The following is a 16,771-nucleotide window of genomic DNA, read 5'->3' as shown; positions in this document are numbered from 1 at the left end:
ATCAGGAATTTCTGATCTGCAAAATGAGAGGCTGCTGACACCAATTGTTATAAGTCAGTTGTTATGTAGCTCAATACAGACATTTGGTTAAGAAATCCTTTGATAGTTTTCTTGATGGAGGGGTTCTGCTTTTTATGTGGAATGTGTCATGTTTATTACAAAAACTTTATCACAAAAACCATTTGGGAAAAAATACCAATTTGTCAATGTAAAATATTAGCTTATATGGTGTTGTTTAGTTAATAGTTCTGTGCCCTCTGTTGCAGTAGAATTTTACATTCATTGTGAGTCTCATTCACTGCTGGGAATTAAAGTGTTAATTAACTACCACTTGATTCGATTAATTTGTTTTCCTAAAATGAGATGTCTGTAAATGAAATGCTGATAGGGGTTATAGGACTTTATACAGTGACATTTCCACTTCTAGAACTGATTGCAAGTTTGATTGTTAATGTGATAATTGTATTTATTATGCTGTCCTGCCTGTTCATGCACTGATTTGGAAATGCAACAACAAACATTTATTGGAGGATGGCTTGACATGCATTAGAACCCCGGCTGCAATTTTGAGGTACAAATGGCCAAAGTGTGCACTGTTCACGATCCACCCAATTATACTGATGGTGTTTAAATGGACTGCTGGAAGCTGCTCAGGAAATTACTGAGTTTTTTTAAACTTTTACTTTTGTGAGTAAGGAGTGCACCTCCAACATTCACAAAAGGACTCTGATCTGCTGCTGACCAGTGCAAATTCCCTACATTCCCTTGGATCGCTCTTCTCCCACCAGCTTTATATAGATGCTAGCCAATTTCCTACTCTCTCATAATAGGCAAGTTGCCTCAGAGTGCCAGCTGCATACAAATGAGGCTCAGGCCTCAAAATGGCTCCAGCCTCACAACAGTAATAACAGTCAGAAGGTGGCCATACTGAACCTGCCAACCACCCTATAATGAGCACTGCTGCCACCATGTAATGAGAAGCTTTTTATGTTGTTTGAGGCAATATAAATGAGCTGCGTGGAGTTCAGTCGATTGAAGATCTCAAACAGATTTATTAACAGCTAACAAGTATATACAGTGCAGAGCTAACTATTTACATGATTTGCCTCTTAGTGTTACAGTTACAGAGTGACTCTGGCTTGTAGTCAATGACTGCATCCTGGCACATTGCTCATTAGTATACGAAGATCTTAAAGGGACATCACTCTTAAACGCAATCACACAACACACCCATTGTGTATTTCAAGTAAAAGTCATCCCTGAGGAAAGTACCAGATGTAATCCCAGGTCTGCGTTGAGTTATCTGGTTTTAGTCAGGACAGTGATTGGAGCTCTATAACTGGAGTCTCCGTCCCTGGGTCAGTGTGAAAAATCATTCAGGGTTAATTTTTTTTTAATTCATTCATGGGATGTGGGCATTGCTGGCTAGGCCAGCATTTATTGCCCATCCCTAATTGCCCTTGTGAAGGTGGTGCTGAGCTGCCTTCTTGAACTGCTGCAGTCCATGTGGGGTAGGTACACCCACAGTGCTGTTACGAAGGGAGTTCCAGCATTTTGACCCAGCGACATGAAGGAACGGCGATATACTTCCAAGTCAGGATGTTGTGTGGCTTGGAGGGGAACTAGCAGGTGATGGTTTTCCCATGCATTTGCTGCCCTTGTCTTTCTAGGTGGTAGAGGTCACGGGTTTGGAAGGTGCTGTCTAAGGACCCTTGGTATGTTGCTGCAGTGCATCTTGTAGATGGTACACACTGCTGCCACTGTGCGTTGGTGGTGGAGAGAGTGAATGTTTGTGGATGGGGTGCCAATCAAGCGGGCTGCTTTGTCTTGGATGATGTTGAGCCTCTTGAGTGTTGTTGGAGCTGCACCCATCCAGGCAAGTGGAGAGTATTCCATCACACTCCTGACTTGTGCCTTGTAGATGGTGGACAGGCTTTGGGGAGTCTGGAGGTGAGTTACTCGCTGCAGGATTCCTAGCCTCTAACCTGCTCTTGTAGCCATTGTATTTACATGGTTACTCCAGTTCAGTTCCTGGTCAATGGTAACCCCCAGAATGTTGATAGTGGGAAATTCAGCTATGGTAATGCCATTGAATGTCAAGGGGAGATGGTTAGATTCTCTCTTGTTAGAAATGGTCATTGCCTGGCACTTGTGTGGCGCGAATGTTACTTGCCACTTATCAGCCCAAGCCTGGATATTGTCCAGCTCTTGCTGCATTTCTATATGCATTACTTCAGTATCTGAGGAGTCACGAATGGTACTGAACTTTGTGCAATCATCAGTGAACATCCCCATTTTTGACCTTATGATTGAAGGAAGGTCATTGATGAAGCAGATGAAGATGGTTGGGCTTAGGACACTACCCTGAGGAACTCCTGCAGTGATGTCCTGGAGCTCAGATGATTGACCTCCAACAACCACAGCCATCTTCCTTTGCGTTAGGTATGACTCCAACCAGCAGAGAGTTTTCCTCTTGATTCCCATTGACTTCAGTTTTACTAGGGCTCCTTGATGCCATACCCAGTCAAATGCTGCCTTGATGTCAAGGACAGTCACTCTCACCTCACCTCTTGAGTTCAGCTCTTTTGCCCATGTTTGAACCAAGGCTATAATGTAAATTGTCATGAATATTATCTGGTGACCCAGCTGGAAAATGTGTATGAATTAACACTATGTGAGGACAAGGCAAGACTCAGCTGTGATGTCTCCACTGCTCAATTGCTTTGCACGTTTCACCATCTATACTCACACGAATCCCCACTTGAGAAAGAAATCAGCATCCAGTAGAACTGAGCTGCAGCATGTCTCACCACCTCCAGCAGCAGAGACAGGGATGGTGGGAAACAAAATAACACAAGGATTGTGCATCACCTTTGTCATTATGATTTTACACACAAATAGAAAGGGATCCTTGTGCCAAGATGGGCTAAAGAGGGGCAGGTAGCTTTTTTTTGTGATTCAATGCTCACAGGCCAATGATGCAATCATTAGAAGTTTCACTGTGCGGCCTACATTCAGTCCAGGATGGAATCTATACTGCTGGGCAGATCAGAAGCATATTTGGCAGGATTGCTGGAGTGGCCTGGAAACATCACCAGAGACCCACCTGCAAACTACTTCCAGGGTGTAATGGGGGTGAGCAGAAGTAACTCTCTTCCCCCAGGTAGAACTTTATGTATATTTATATAAGGAGAGGCAAAAGAAGCTGGACCCGAGTGACTCTTGGTCCCACCCCACTTTTCAAACCCTGCTATTAAAATTGCATGGTTTATACGTACAAAGAGAATTCTAGTCTGTAAACTGGTTATGTAAAAACTGTTCATCAACTAATTAAACTACTCAAAATGCTTTTTGAAAAAAAATCATCTACAATTTTTTAGTGGTAACTGAAATTTCTAACATTCAAAATAAGTTTTGAATACATTTTCAAAAAAGCAAATGATTACATATTGCATAATAACTTTATTAAATTTAGTCACTTAATTGTCTTTTGTCTCTTTTACTACCTTCAAAGCTTTTACTTCAAGGCCTCAGTTTATCCTAAAAGCCTGGACTTCAACTAGAGATTTATGAATCACAACATTTGTAAAGAATTTTGAACCAAATCTATGTATTCAGAACATGTGCAATTTGTAGAATTTTCCAGCCTGTCATCTGTGTATCAGCAGGAGTTAATGTCCTCTCATCCTGTGAGGATTTCAGAGTTACTTTGCTTTGTCGAAGAAACCTTTAATCAAAATGAAGATTGGATTCTCAAAGCTTTAATTGAAGGAAGTGAAGTTGTTTATTTGTTAACACTTGTGCTTATTTCTATTATAGGCTCTTCATGGATAGGCAGCAGTTGTGAGCATCAACATCAATGAACATGGCTTTTTTGTTAGACTAGAAAACAAGAGATGTTTATCAAATACGGAATTATTTTTGTCTGTTTATTATTGTAGAAAATTAAAATTAAAAATCCCTCTTTGGGATCATTTTTGACCCTGAAAGAATTTTTTTATATCTACATCTATAATGTATTCAATACCTTGGAGCTGAAATTCCATGGCTGTTTTACCAGTCTCCTTGGGAAATGGCACAAACAGCCATTGCTGCCACTTTTCTGAAGGTTCTGCCAGATTACCACCAGACTTACAAAAGGAGACCAGTGGAGCCCCATGCACAGTTTTAACTCCCTAATGTCTACATGCACTTCCTGGCCACTTTTCCCACTGTAGATTCCTAATTCCACATTTATAATAGAAACTGTGGCTTCAATTGGCCTGGGGCAGGCGGGCTGTTTGCCACCTCTCCCACCACTGGTAAAATGGCAACGGGAATGGCACCCCCCGCCTCCCATTTGATTTTATATCCTGCCCCCCAGCCCCCCAGCCCCCCAGCCCCCCACCCCACCTCCAGCTCGCTCCCGGGGGAGCATAAAATTCCAGCCTGTCTATGTAATCTTGTCATATTGTAATTATACTCTTCATCCAGTGGAGGTGCATGATTAAATGCCACACTTACACTGCCAGGCAAAGAGGACTTACAGTGTGACAATTTATATAGGCAATTTCCGTCACAAATGCAAACATAGGCATTTATAACAGAAATATTAAGATAAAGATGGAATACGTGATTTAAAATGGTCTGAATTGTGCCTGAACATGCTGATCTAATTATGCTCTGTCTTTTAAAACTACTTCGCCTTAAGACTGGACTTGGGCATAGAAATTGAATCACTCTGTACTTGTTTTACGGATGTAAAAGCGTGCCTAATGTGGGATGCATGTGTGCTGCCTGCCATACTAGCAAATGCTCCTTTAGGTTAGAAAGGACTCTACAATATGCTATCGATCATATATCACATATCGCTATATCTTGCTGTGCCATCACAACTTCACCATATATCAAGGTCTGAACAATCGAACTTGGGACAGGATGTCTATGCAGGAACTCTCAGGTGGACTTGAGTCCAAATTTATCTCCTTCATTGGGCTCGTCATTGCATTCCTCCTTTTTTTGCTCCCCACGGTTGTGGTGGATTTGCAAGAAAGGAAGGGAGAAGCTAAGAATGTGTCAGCATTTTATGGAGATAGAGAAGGTTGTGTCTATGTCATGCTTCACAGGAATATCAAGGTGACCGTGTATGTCTTCAGTCACTAGCTCAGGGGCCAGTAACATGCTCTTGGACCTTGCTATTTAGTCATGCGTTCCATGACTTACATGGTAGAGCATGAGGGTTTCAGGTTGGAGAGGCCCCTTTAATGTTTGCCTCTCGAGCATTTTGCACAATTTTCTCCTGCAACAAGATTGAGATGGAAAGGCTAGCAGTTAAGGAATGTATTCCAAGCGGAATTGCACAGCACAAGTAAGAGATGTGTGATATCACACTGTTAAAGTAGAGGAAGGGCTTTTAGGGTTATGCACATAAGTAATTGTTATGAGGGGAGATGGGGAGCCATACCGTGCAATACTGAGCTAGTGCCCCCCTCACCCCTAACCTGTCTGCATTGTGGAGGGTTTGTTGTACAGCTGTTACTTTAGACAGTAATGAGTTTGCTGATGCTCAGGATGCCCAAGGATGAAAAGTGAGAGAGACCAATGTGTTGCTTTGCCTGCTCCAGCCAAGCCATTGAACTTTTCACAGCACTGGTCTGCAGTCTCTGGGGTGATAGAGTTGACAATCAGTGCCAGTGACACCTCTGTCCACATGGCAAAAGTGACATTTCTGGCAGGTTTTCTGCCATGGACACCCAGCAGACTGGACCTCCTGAGCTCAATTTCATTGAGGAGAGCTTGCAGGTCATACTCTGTGAAATGATGACATCTTGTCTGCCTTTCTGCCATGCTCTGGTCCCTTGTTTAGCTGCCGCTGCCAGATGCTCTTGTGTTAGACATTTTGAAAAGTGGTACAAAAGCACTCATGAGACACGCAGTCAACTGAACTGACAGTCAAGTGAATGAGCTAAACACTGTTCCTTACTTACATGCTGCTCCTCCAGCCTGCTGCTGCCAACTTCTAGCCAGAACTGGCATTTTAAAGACTGCACTCTAATTCCCCTGCACTACAGCAGATTTTTCTCATTTTGCATGGGTGCTATGTCAATCACTACTCCAATGGATATGGAAATGAGCTGACCGAGGGCATTCTTGTGTTAAAAACCTCTCCATCAACAGGCACAATTCTTTTTAATTGGTGTAAATGCCATGTACTTCACCACTTACAAATTCAGGACATCAAGTTGCCCATTGATTGTCTTTTCTAATACCTTCATTAAAGTTTTACTTGAAAGCTGTCGCCTCTCCCAAAGGTCTGAACTTGGATTGTCATTTTTGCCTAGAGTGGTGAGTCAGCCCGCTGAGGGCAGATCCTGCTGTCTCCATACGTGCCCTGTATGATTCCCAGCACACATCAATAGCATTTAAGCTAGCCAAATGATGGAATGCTTATATTAAGTCCAGATTTTAGCTCCCAGCCGGAGTTCTTGTGGTTGGTGGTTGAGGTGAACAGCAAATTGGCCAGTACTGCACAGCATGAGGGCCAGGGGATGTTAAATTCCGGCTTTCAATCTGTAGGAGCCCATCCATCTCCCACTCAAACCTGGAAGGAACCAATAGCTGGCTGGTGGACAGAAGTGGGATTTTGGGTGCTTGGAGGCTGGCACCAGAAGGAATGGTCCTCAGCATTCAGGTAAATGGTTGGGACACTGTTAGGCAAGTGCATCTCAGTCAGGGGACAAGGAGGGAAGTCGGAGACAGGGGAGGCCCAAGGTTTCCTGGTGGGGTCCAGAAAAGCATTTCTGCTCCTCCTGTCCCACAAGGAAACAAAAAAAAATGAAAACGCTTACATGATCTACTGAACTTCTTCAGGCCTATTTAATTACCCACCAAGCCCCCATGGTTTACATGGTAGAGCATTAGAGTTTCAGGTTGGGAAGGCCCCTTTAATGTTTGCCTCTCATGAGCACTTTGCACCATTTTCTCCTGCAACAAGATTGAGTGGGAAAGGCTAGCAGTCAGGAGGTTTTCACCAGGTGGGTGGGATAAAAGCGGTCCTTTAGTCTGTAACAAAATCTATTTGGCTGTTTTTCAAAATTATTTCAAGGAAAGCTAGAGGACAAATTGCAAAAGCTTTATTCTGGTATGATTTTTTATGGAGCCCTTCTTCTCAAAAGTAGAGAGAGTGGGTTGGATTTTCTTGGGGCGGTGGTGGCCCCAGCACTGGGCTGGAAAGCCAGTGGGCATCCCTGCCTTGGCCATTTTGGGGAGCCCTTTCCGGATACTACGCCAATCTAGCAGCTAATCTCCTTGCACCAGGCTGCTTTTCCTTTAAGGGATGTGAACCAACCTCCAAGAGCTGCCAGCCAATCGGAGGGGCAGCAGATCTTCCGTTCCAGTATTGCCACCTGGAGCGGAGGCCACTGCACCCAGCTGAGAGAGGCAGCAATGGACACTGCCCTCACAGCAAGGTAAGCAGGGTTGGGGGTCACCAGGGCCAGTCAGGCAGGCCCTGGCAATGGGTGGGGGAGTAAGCGGGGGTGGGGGTGGTTGGTGAGGGCAGGTGGGGGTGGAGGGGGCGGTGTTGCTATTGCCACTATTGGTTCCCTCAGTAGAAAGTTACAATCCAGTGTTGCTAGACCTGAGAGAACCCCATTTACAGCCATACTTTCTGCCTCCTTCTCTCATTACTGACAGACACCTGGGACTGGACTGTCCCTCTGGGGCAGGAAACAGGAGTCAGGACTTTTTCCATGTCTCGAACCTGCCCCCGGGGGTGGGAGGGGCTAACAGTCATGCTTTTGAATTTTCACAGTGCCATCCCTTTAATTGGCATAGAGATAGGTTCTCTGTCCAATTAAGTCTGGCAGGCGGGCTCTCGAAGCTGGAGGGACAATCAGAGGCCTTCCAGATTGAGAGGAGCAGCAGCCTGCAATGGATGATAAGTAACTGAGAGGGCACTTCAACATGAAGGTGCCCTGTCACGAACCTTTTTCACTGTTGGTGGGGGGGTGTTATGTTTACACCGGGTTGCTGGATATATTATGTATATCTGACGTATCACAGAGCAATGCAGATATCACACTTATATTAAATCACCAATTGGTTTATTTACAATAATTTAAACTGTATTAGTTCTTACATGATTTCAGTACATGGCTCCTGTTATAACCAGGTGAGCAATGTGTCTAGGGGTCTCTTGCTGTCTTCACCTCGTCTTATTGTAACAGGGTTTAATTTTAAACACATTGTGTTTTGAGCTCCCTCTTTGTGAATCCTTGTTCACAACTTTCCAATTCTAAGGCAAATAAATGAGCACAAACAGGCTTTCTTTGGTTTAAAGCAGAAAGATGAAAATTATTAAACGTTGAACTTAAACTCTAATATGGTTCACGCATATGGATATACAACGCACCCAAGCTAGCTTGCACACATAATATAAACATGCAAAAATAGGGACAGAAAATAGCAGAAAAAGAGATAAGTAGAACAGCTTGAGGCAATATCTTGCTACTGTTTCTCGAGCTCACTTTAGTCCTTGATTGAAGATATGGTCATGCAATTTGTTGGGGCCCAGTAATCTTCTTAAAACTTTGTTCACGTGGCAAAGCCTTCTCTCTTTGAGTTTCACGTGTCTTTAATGATTTCAGTTCCTTGAGAGATGAGCCGGCAGGCAGAAAAGCAGGCAGGCGAGGAGATGTTCTTGCTTCAGTTCCAGGAGCATATGGCATTCTCTGGCAATTCCTTTGCTTGGGAGTTCAAATTCAAAAGAAAACTCCCAGGTTACCCCACAGGTTAGTCATGTGACTACTTCCTTATATGGAACAGTCTCTTCATATCCTTAGTTGGAGGTTCAAATTTCTCTGTCACAGCCAGTCAGCCATATGAATAAAGCTGGTCTGAACACCTCTGTGTATTGGAGGAATACTGCTGGATCCCCATTGTTTCAACATTGTCTGTTACCATGAAAATGTCTTTCCAGTCAGAGATTGCAATTTTTAAACTTTTAATGTCCATGTAGCGAAATAATGTGTGCCTCAGTCTTGGCAGGTAGGGGGTTATCTGACATTCCTCATAGCAGTCAGTATGTTTTCTGTAGAAGCTCCATGCTGTGTCTTTTAGTTTCACGTTTAACTCTTAAGCTCACCCATAGGTTGAAGCAATCAAATACAGTGAACACAGATAAGGGGACAGATTAATACAATCAAACCCAGATCAATCAGACACCGGGGGGAATGTACAAATCCTTCCACAGGGTGGCCTGTGGCTGAGCCCATACTCAGATAGGCAGGGAGGACTTCTGGGCCTGCCTGAAGCCTTGGCCCCCAGCCCTGCAGCTGGGTGCCCACCTCCAGGCAGTTAAACTGCCCCCATCAGTTCAGGAGATTGAAGGCCAACTGGAAAATTTCAGTTCGCCTCCTTTAAGTGGGCTTAACAAGGCTGTTAACTAGCCTAATCAGCTACCCTCTTTGTGGGGGTGGGTTGCCCCTCTGGGCCGCGAACCTGCCTTCGCCAAAATGGCTGGCGCTAGAACAGCAGTGAGAAACCGGCACACCAGCCGGCACCAGTATTTTTGGGCCCCGTCCGTCTCCATTCAGGCCCTTGGCGAGGTCCAAAAATTCAGACACAGGAATCCATCGGAGTTGAACCCTAGACTTCCTGCCCTCCATTCACATCCACAGTTCTGCCTCATTCCAGATTGCTCCCTGCAGTAATGACAGACTAAAGAATCCCCTCTCCTGATGCAATTTTCTGCCATCCTCACTGCAGAGTTACCAAGTTCCAGGACCAAAATCCAGAACCATCTTTCACTGCTACCAAGGCCCAGGGCTGTCTTCATTGCAACAAACCTTATTCTCCTTACCCAGCATTGTTCAAATAGTAGGAGGCCAAATTCCTGTGGTGGGGAAGGCACAACTTAAGTGCATCATCTGCAGAGGATCAGGAATTTGGGATGAAACTCAAATCTGCCAGTTTCCCATCCCATTTCTACTGCATCAAAATTTTCACAGGAGGCCACGAGAGTCTTCTAACCACTCACTAAACGTATGGAGCCAACTTTGAGTGAGTTTCTGATAGTTTATTCCTTTTCTGTTTTTTTTTGCAAGATTTTTGATTCCTATAGAAGCTCCTCTTGCTTTGAGAATTTAAATATGGCACAAGTGAATAAAAAAAGTGATGTGTCAATAACTGACCAGACATCATGCAAATTGTGTTACAATAATTTGCTGTGTAAAGATTTTTTTCAAATGTCGGTGTGCTAAGTGCTTCCAGTATAAATTACAGCTTTAATGTGTGTCCTGCTGTAGTATCACAGTGCATAGTAAGCAATGGAAGAGCTGTACGATTGCCTGAAGGCTTGTCAGGGCCAGGAGTAAAGACTGATAAGTGCGCTTAGGCTATTTGGCTTGCATTTGGTACTGTTGGCAACTTCCTTAAGGTTTGCCATTCTCTCGTGCTTCTGTTCCCTGTTCCTGTGTGCAGTATACACAATTTTGCCCTTGGTTCCTACTTCCTGCCATTAGCGGTGCCCTGCCGTTCTCTATGAAAGATGCACATTCAGGGCAAAGTTCTTCTCATGAGTGGATAGAAGATTCTCCCTGCCCCCATTGGAAATTTTGATACAGTATAAATGAGATGGAAACCTAGCAGATTGAGTTCCAATCCAAATTCCTTTTCCCCTGAGATGAAGCAATTAAGTTGCACTTTCTCCACCCTAGGAATTTGGCCTCCCAATTTGGCCTCCCAGTACTTTAACAATACTGGGTAGGAAAAATGGCACTGTGGGCAGTGCTGGACTTTGGTAGCAGCCACCTCTGCTTCTCCATCAATCAAACGGGGGATAGAGGAGAGGGTTGATACTTGCATTTCTCCCTCAGCTGCCATGGGCTTATTTTATTACTACTGCCATCCAGAGGGTAATAATTGTTCATTCTTTTTGGCATCACCATTACTTTGCCAGCAATTTTTTGGTCCTTTACAATGGCTACTCCCTTTAAGTGTAAACAATCCCTTCAAGTAATATTTCCATTATTTGAAGGGTGCTGGAATTCCTATCCTCATTCCCTTATTCAGTGAGTTCTTGGCATCAGGCCGGATAAGGGCTGAGAACTTGCATTAAATGTATAACTGGGCCAACCCCAGAAAATCTGGCCCAGTTAGTTTGTAGGTGTGCAAAGTTACAGCACACTGATCTCACAGCCTGATCACTGTGAATGGGAAATCTACCCTATCAGTGGTAATGTTTATGGGGCTGCAAATCTATAGTTGCTCTGGCATACTTGCGTGAACAGTAGTCATTATTGTGATGTAGGGAAATGCAGCAACCAATTTGCACCTAACAAAGTCCCACAAACAGCAATGTAATAATAAGCAGATAATCTGTTTTGTAATGCTGGTTGACGGATAAATTATGGCCAAGACACCCAGGAGAACTCCCATGTTTTCCTTTGAATAGTGCCATGGAATCATTTGCATCCACTTGAGAGGGTAGATGGAGCCTTGGTTTAACATCTCATCAGAAAGCTGGCATGTCTGAGAGTGCAGCACTTCCTCAGTGTTGGTCTGGCATGTCAGCCTAGATTTTGTGCTCAAGGGCAGGATTTACACTTTGATATAGGGGCGGGAACGGAGGTGGTGGCTGAGTAGTATCGCGATGCTGGGTTGGCATGCCTGTTTGCTGGCACCATCTGGCCCCCGAGCCATTTTCCAAGAAGCCAGATGGGCGGTTGGAGTGACTACCCGCCAACAAGCAGCAGCTAGTTTGTCAAGATAATTAAAAGGCCAACTAAGGCCAATGATCAGAGGCCAACTGCAGGGCCCTCCTGGCTACAGCAGCATGGCAGTTGCCTAGAAATGAACTCCCAGTGGAAGATTTGGGGAGTCCAGTGCTCCAGGCTCACTCTGAGGAACCCCCTACCCCCCACCAACCCCCCCCCCCCCCCCACCTATCTGACCACAGCTGCAGCCACAGGTCGTCCTGTGGAGGGGTCCTCCCTCCACAATGGTGGCCTGGCAGCTGTGGCCACTCTTTACTTCAAATGTTTTTAAAGTGCTGAGAGGGTGCTTCAAGATGGAGGTGCCCTCTCTCTCTCTCCTTTGCCTGCAGTGGCAGGCTACAGCTCTTTCCGTGCTGGAGGGCCTCCTATTGGCCCCCCCACCTTCGAAAGCCCATCCGCTGTCCTTAATTGGACAGGGAGCAGGGCCTCTGGCCACTAATTGGCCAATCCAGCCAAAATCAATGTTAGGTTTCTGCTTTCAACAGAGTGCGCCATCAGAACCCATATTTGAAGCCAACGTCGGGATCCTAATCTAAAATGGAAAATCCTGCCCCAAGTCTCTGGACTGGGAATTGAACCCACAAGCTTCTGAATCGCAGGTAAGAGTGCTATGGCTATTAGCCATATTATAAAAAAAAGAAATGTTATGAAACTGAACGCTTCCTTTTTATCACTTCTTTATTCGATGCCTTTAGAAAATTTCCATTTCAAGTACACATTGAAATGTTGCCCAATTGCTCTCCTTTGTGCAGCTCTTACTGCTTATGGAGTCGTTATGCCGTGTAATGTAACTTTGATGTTGTGAGTTCTTCTTTCATTAATGCTTTGAGTAAAGTAGAATTAATAGAAAGACTGGATACCAGGCATGACTGTTTACAATCACAGAGCAATCCATTGCACAGGCTTTTCCACCAAATTTAAAAAGATACATTTTCCTTTTGCAGTTTGACTGACAGCTTAGAGGCCCCTTGTCACACTATGCTGTGCCTGGTCTCCCCAGTCCTAGTGGATTTCCAGGCAGAGGCTGGGGAGTCTACTAAAAATATTGAAATGATTTCCATTACACATCACAATATAATAACAGGATTGGAATGGCCATAAATCTGTGTGTATACATTTCGAGCTGAGAAGTAAAATGGCCTTTAACTGGTTAAACAAGAACACAGAAATGCTGTGATTCTTGTACCTCTGCTGCAATGGGGAGGGAGGGGCTCGTTCTCTTAATTTGACGTCACAGCCTCCAAAGTGGCAAATACTTTCACACCTCCCCAGTGTCCAAGTCAACATTCCGTCAGAAACTGTCAGCATTTGTTCTTTGGGTGAAGATGTAACTTGGAAAATATTCCTGACCTCTGCTGCTTCCCCGCCACACTTTGTTTACCTTCGGAATTTGGCACCTCTGAAAAGCTCGCCTTTCAGTTTGTTTTCACAGAGCCTTGGAAAGACACAGCTTGTAGACTGAAGATGTGAGCCCTGTCCAGCCCTCAGTGACCCATGTGGATGCTGCCATGCTCCACTTCAAGAAATCTATTGCAGTTGCCTAGGTAAACAGGGGCTTCAATCAAACTGATGTGGCTGATTGATTTCTCTTACTCAAATCTGTCAAGGAAATATGTAACAAATAATGAAATGGAAGTAAGTATCCATCATTCAAAAAGCTACATGCCACCTCAGCGCTATTTAACAGACTATCAGGAAGACAAAATGGTTGAATGCAGACAACCCAATCATGAAGAAAATTCTTTGAACTCTGCACCTTAACTGAATGGAAAAAATGACAACTTTGGAAATACTTTGTCTTGTTTCAAATGACATCTGCTTTTCTGTTTGAATACTTTCAGCACATCTCCCTTTATTATACAGCACAGCTTGTACTGAAATGTCAATGAAAACAAAGTTGGAATAATAATTATTGGGCTCTGCTGCTGTTCTAAAGGAATCTGTGGATTTTAAGGCAGCTGTAGGTGCTTTCAAGAATCTTCAAAGCTCTCTAACACAAAGGTGACCCCTCACCTCTTCAGCACTGTCACCACAGCTCAACTGCCTTTATGTAAGCTGGAACTGCTTTGGTATTCTCCAACAATCTGTTATCCTTTTCACTTTCTTGCACTCCGCTTTCTAAATTTACTCATTGGCAATGACTCCATTAAGTTATAGTGAAAACCTTCAACAGTTTCCACAGAATCCAGTCGGGGCCCTATGACCCCTGTGCCCAAATCCTTTCTGTTGCTCCCTGTATGAAGCACTTTGCCAGGAGCTTGAAATTGAAAATCTATGAGTTAACTCTGATATTAAATTTGTTGTAAATACATTTTCTACGTATTTAGTCATGTACATGTGATTTTGACTACATTCCAGTTTTTTTTTGTTACTTATTACTGCACCTTGGTGTTTAGACTTTGTACAGATTGAGGTTTTATACAGTAGTGCCAATCAATAAATGTTAGACTTGCTGCTGTTAGTCATTCCTTCATTTCTTGCTGCCTTGATAGATGTCATCTACAGCTTTGCTCCCTCAACGGGCTGCAGTGTCGGAGAAGTCTGCATTTGGTCAGCTCCTCAGCTTTGGTAGTGCACGCTGCAAACCTGGGCACTGGGCGATGGTGTGTGAGATGAAGGAGGTGACAGCAGGCCCACATAAGGTGAATTTTTATTGCATTGATTGTGAAAGGACATGAGGGTCCCAAGAAACAGAGATGTATGAGATTGTCCCGAACCTCCTTTGCACGTCTGTCATTTCCCCTTGCCTCTGGTGCAAGGAGTTCCTCATCCTGTGCCGCCTGCTCAGCAACCTCCTCCACATCCTTCTCATCGGAGGAAGAGTGGCGATCAATCATGCCCTCTTCATGTAAGGCCTCACCCTCTGCAGATTATGCAGAGCACAGCAGACCACCACAATACGTGAGACCCTTGCTGGGACATACAGCAGGACTCCACCAGATCCATCGAGGAACTGGAATCTCATCTTCAGCAGCCCAATGGCCTGCTCGATGGTTGCTCAGGTTGACCCCTGGCAACTGTTGTACCTCTCCTCTGCTGCATTGCGAGGGTTCCTCACAGATGTGAGTAGCCATGTCTTCACTAGGTATCCCTTGTCCCCAAGATTCCATCCCTGAAGGTAAGCAGGTGACTGGAACAGCTCTGGCACCTGGGACTGCTGAAGTATGTAGGTGTCATTGCTGTTTCCTGGGAACCATGCACACACCTGAAGGACCCACTTTCGGTGGTTGCAGACCAGTTGAACGTTGATTGGATGGATGCCCTTCCTGCTGATGAAGGCCGCTGGCTGGTCTGTGGGAGCCTTGATGGCCACATGCATACAGTTGATCACACCCTGCACTCAAGGGAATGCAGCAATGGCTCCGATCCCAATGGACCTCTCCACCTGACAGTCTGATACCAAACCAATCCACACATAGTCGCCGGCCCTCTTGCACATGGCATTGGTCACCTTGACGCTCCGATGGGCTGCAGCCTGGAAGATCCCACAAATGTCCCCAGTAGATCTCTGAAAAGATCTGCAGGCATAGAAATTGAGAGCCACAGTGAGCTTCAGGGCCTCTGGCATTGGGTGTCCACCAAACCCCATGGGTCTTAGTTCATCCTGCAGCATGTTGCAGAGATCAGTGATGGCCTCCCTGGAGAGCTTCCTTTTGCCCTGATACTGCCGTTTGGACATCTGCAGATAGTTGAGCCATGTGTGGTAGACTGTCTCCTGGGGATAGGCCCTTCTTTGCGCGGGAGGCTGTTGGTTCACTCCTCTGTGCCCTTCTCCGGTATGCCAACCCAAAGGCTGGCCCTCTTGCTGCTGCTGTCCCTGCCGTGGTGCTGCGAGTCCTTGAACCTCCCTCCCTCTATGCTGCTCCTCCTCTTCGGCGGGGTGGGGGCACAGTGGACTCTCTTCTTCTCCCGGATGTTCTTGGCAGCCCACCTCCCTCAAAACCTTTCTCTTGCTAACCCATTGGGAGCAGATGCCACTGCCCCTCTGTGTCCCTTGCAGAAGGCCCCCAACCCCGTTAGTAATGGCACCTTTACAGTCCTCACCCCATTAGTGATGGAAGCTTCACAATTCCCCCGTGCCCCAGTTAGTGACGGCACTTTCACAGTTCTCCCCCCCGGCGTTAATAATGGCACCTTCACAGTTCCCCCTTGCCCCCGTAGTGATGGCACCTTCACCGAACCACCCCCCCCCCCCCCCCCACCACTCCCATTAATGATGGCACCTTCACATTTCTCCACCTGTCTCCAACACAGTTAGCGATGCTACCTTTATCCCATTACTGCTGCCTTCCGGCAATGGCCTCCGTTCCCCACCCTCCCACCTCATGTTACATCTCAGTCTGGCTGCCTAGCAGAGGAAGCACTGAACTCTCGTCTCCTTGCCATCTCCTTCAACCAGGTGGCGTTCTGAAGCCCTATGGTTCCCATGTGCTGTTCGTAAAATTCTGAATGTACCATAAAATTCAAGTTAATTGGCATCTAAACTACCTTAATTAAAAGCAAAATACTGCGGATGCTGGAAATCTGAAATAAAAACAAGAAATGCTGGAACCACTCAGCAGGTCTGGCAGCATCTGTGAAAAGAGAAGCAGAGTTAACGTTTCGGGTCAGTGACCCTTCTTCGGAACTGACAAATATTAGAAAAGTCACAGGTTATAAGCAAGTGAGGTGGGGGTGGGGCAAGAGTTAACAAAGGAGGTCTAGATTGGACCAGGCCACATAGTTGACCAAAAGGTCACGGAGCAAACAATATGTTAATGGTGTGTTGAAAGACAAAGCATTAGTACAGATTAGGTGTGAATACACTGAATATTGAACAGCAGCAAGTGAAAACCTGAAAAAAAACAGTGGGTAAGCAAACTGAACAAACTAAGATGAAATGAAATAAATGCAAAAAAAAGGATTGTAAAAAATGTAAAAAAGAATGTAAAAAAAAGGAAGAAAAAATAATTAAAAATGAAAGTAAAATGGGGGGCTGTCATGCTCTGAAATTATTGAACTCAATGTTCAGTCCG

The sequence above is a fragment of the Heterodontus francisci genome, chromosome 3 (genome assembly GCF_036365525.1).
Source record: "Heterodontus francisci isolate sHetFra1 chromosome 3, sHetFra1.hap1, whole genome shotgun sequence".
NCBI classification, from domain to species: domain Eukaryota; kingdom Metazoa; phylum Chordata; class Chondrichthyes; order Heterodontiformes; family Heterodontidae; genus Heterodontus; species Heterodontus francisci.
This window is presented reverse-complemented; position numbering follows the sequence as displayed.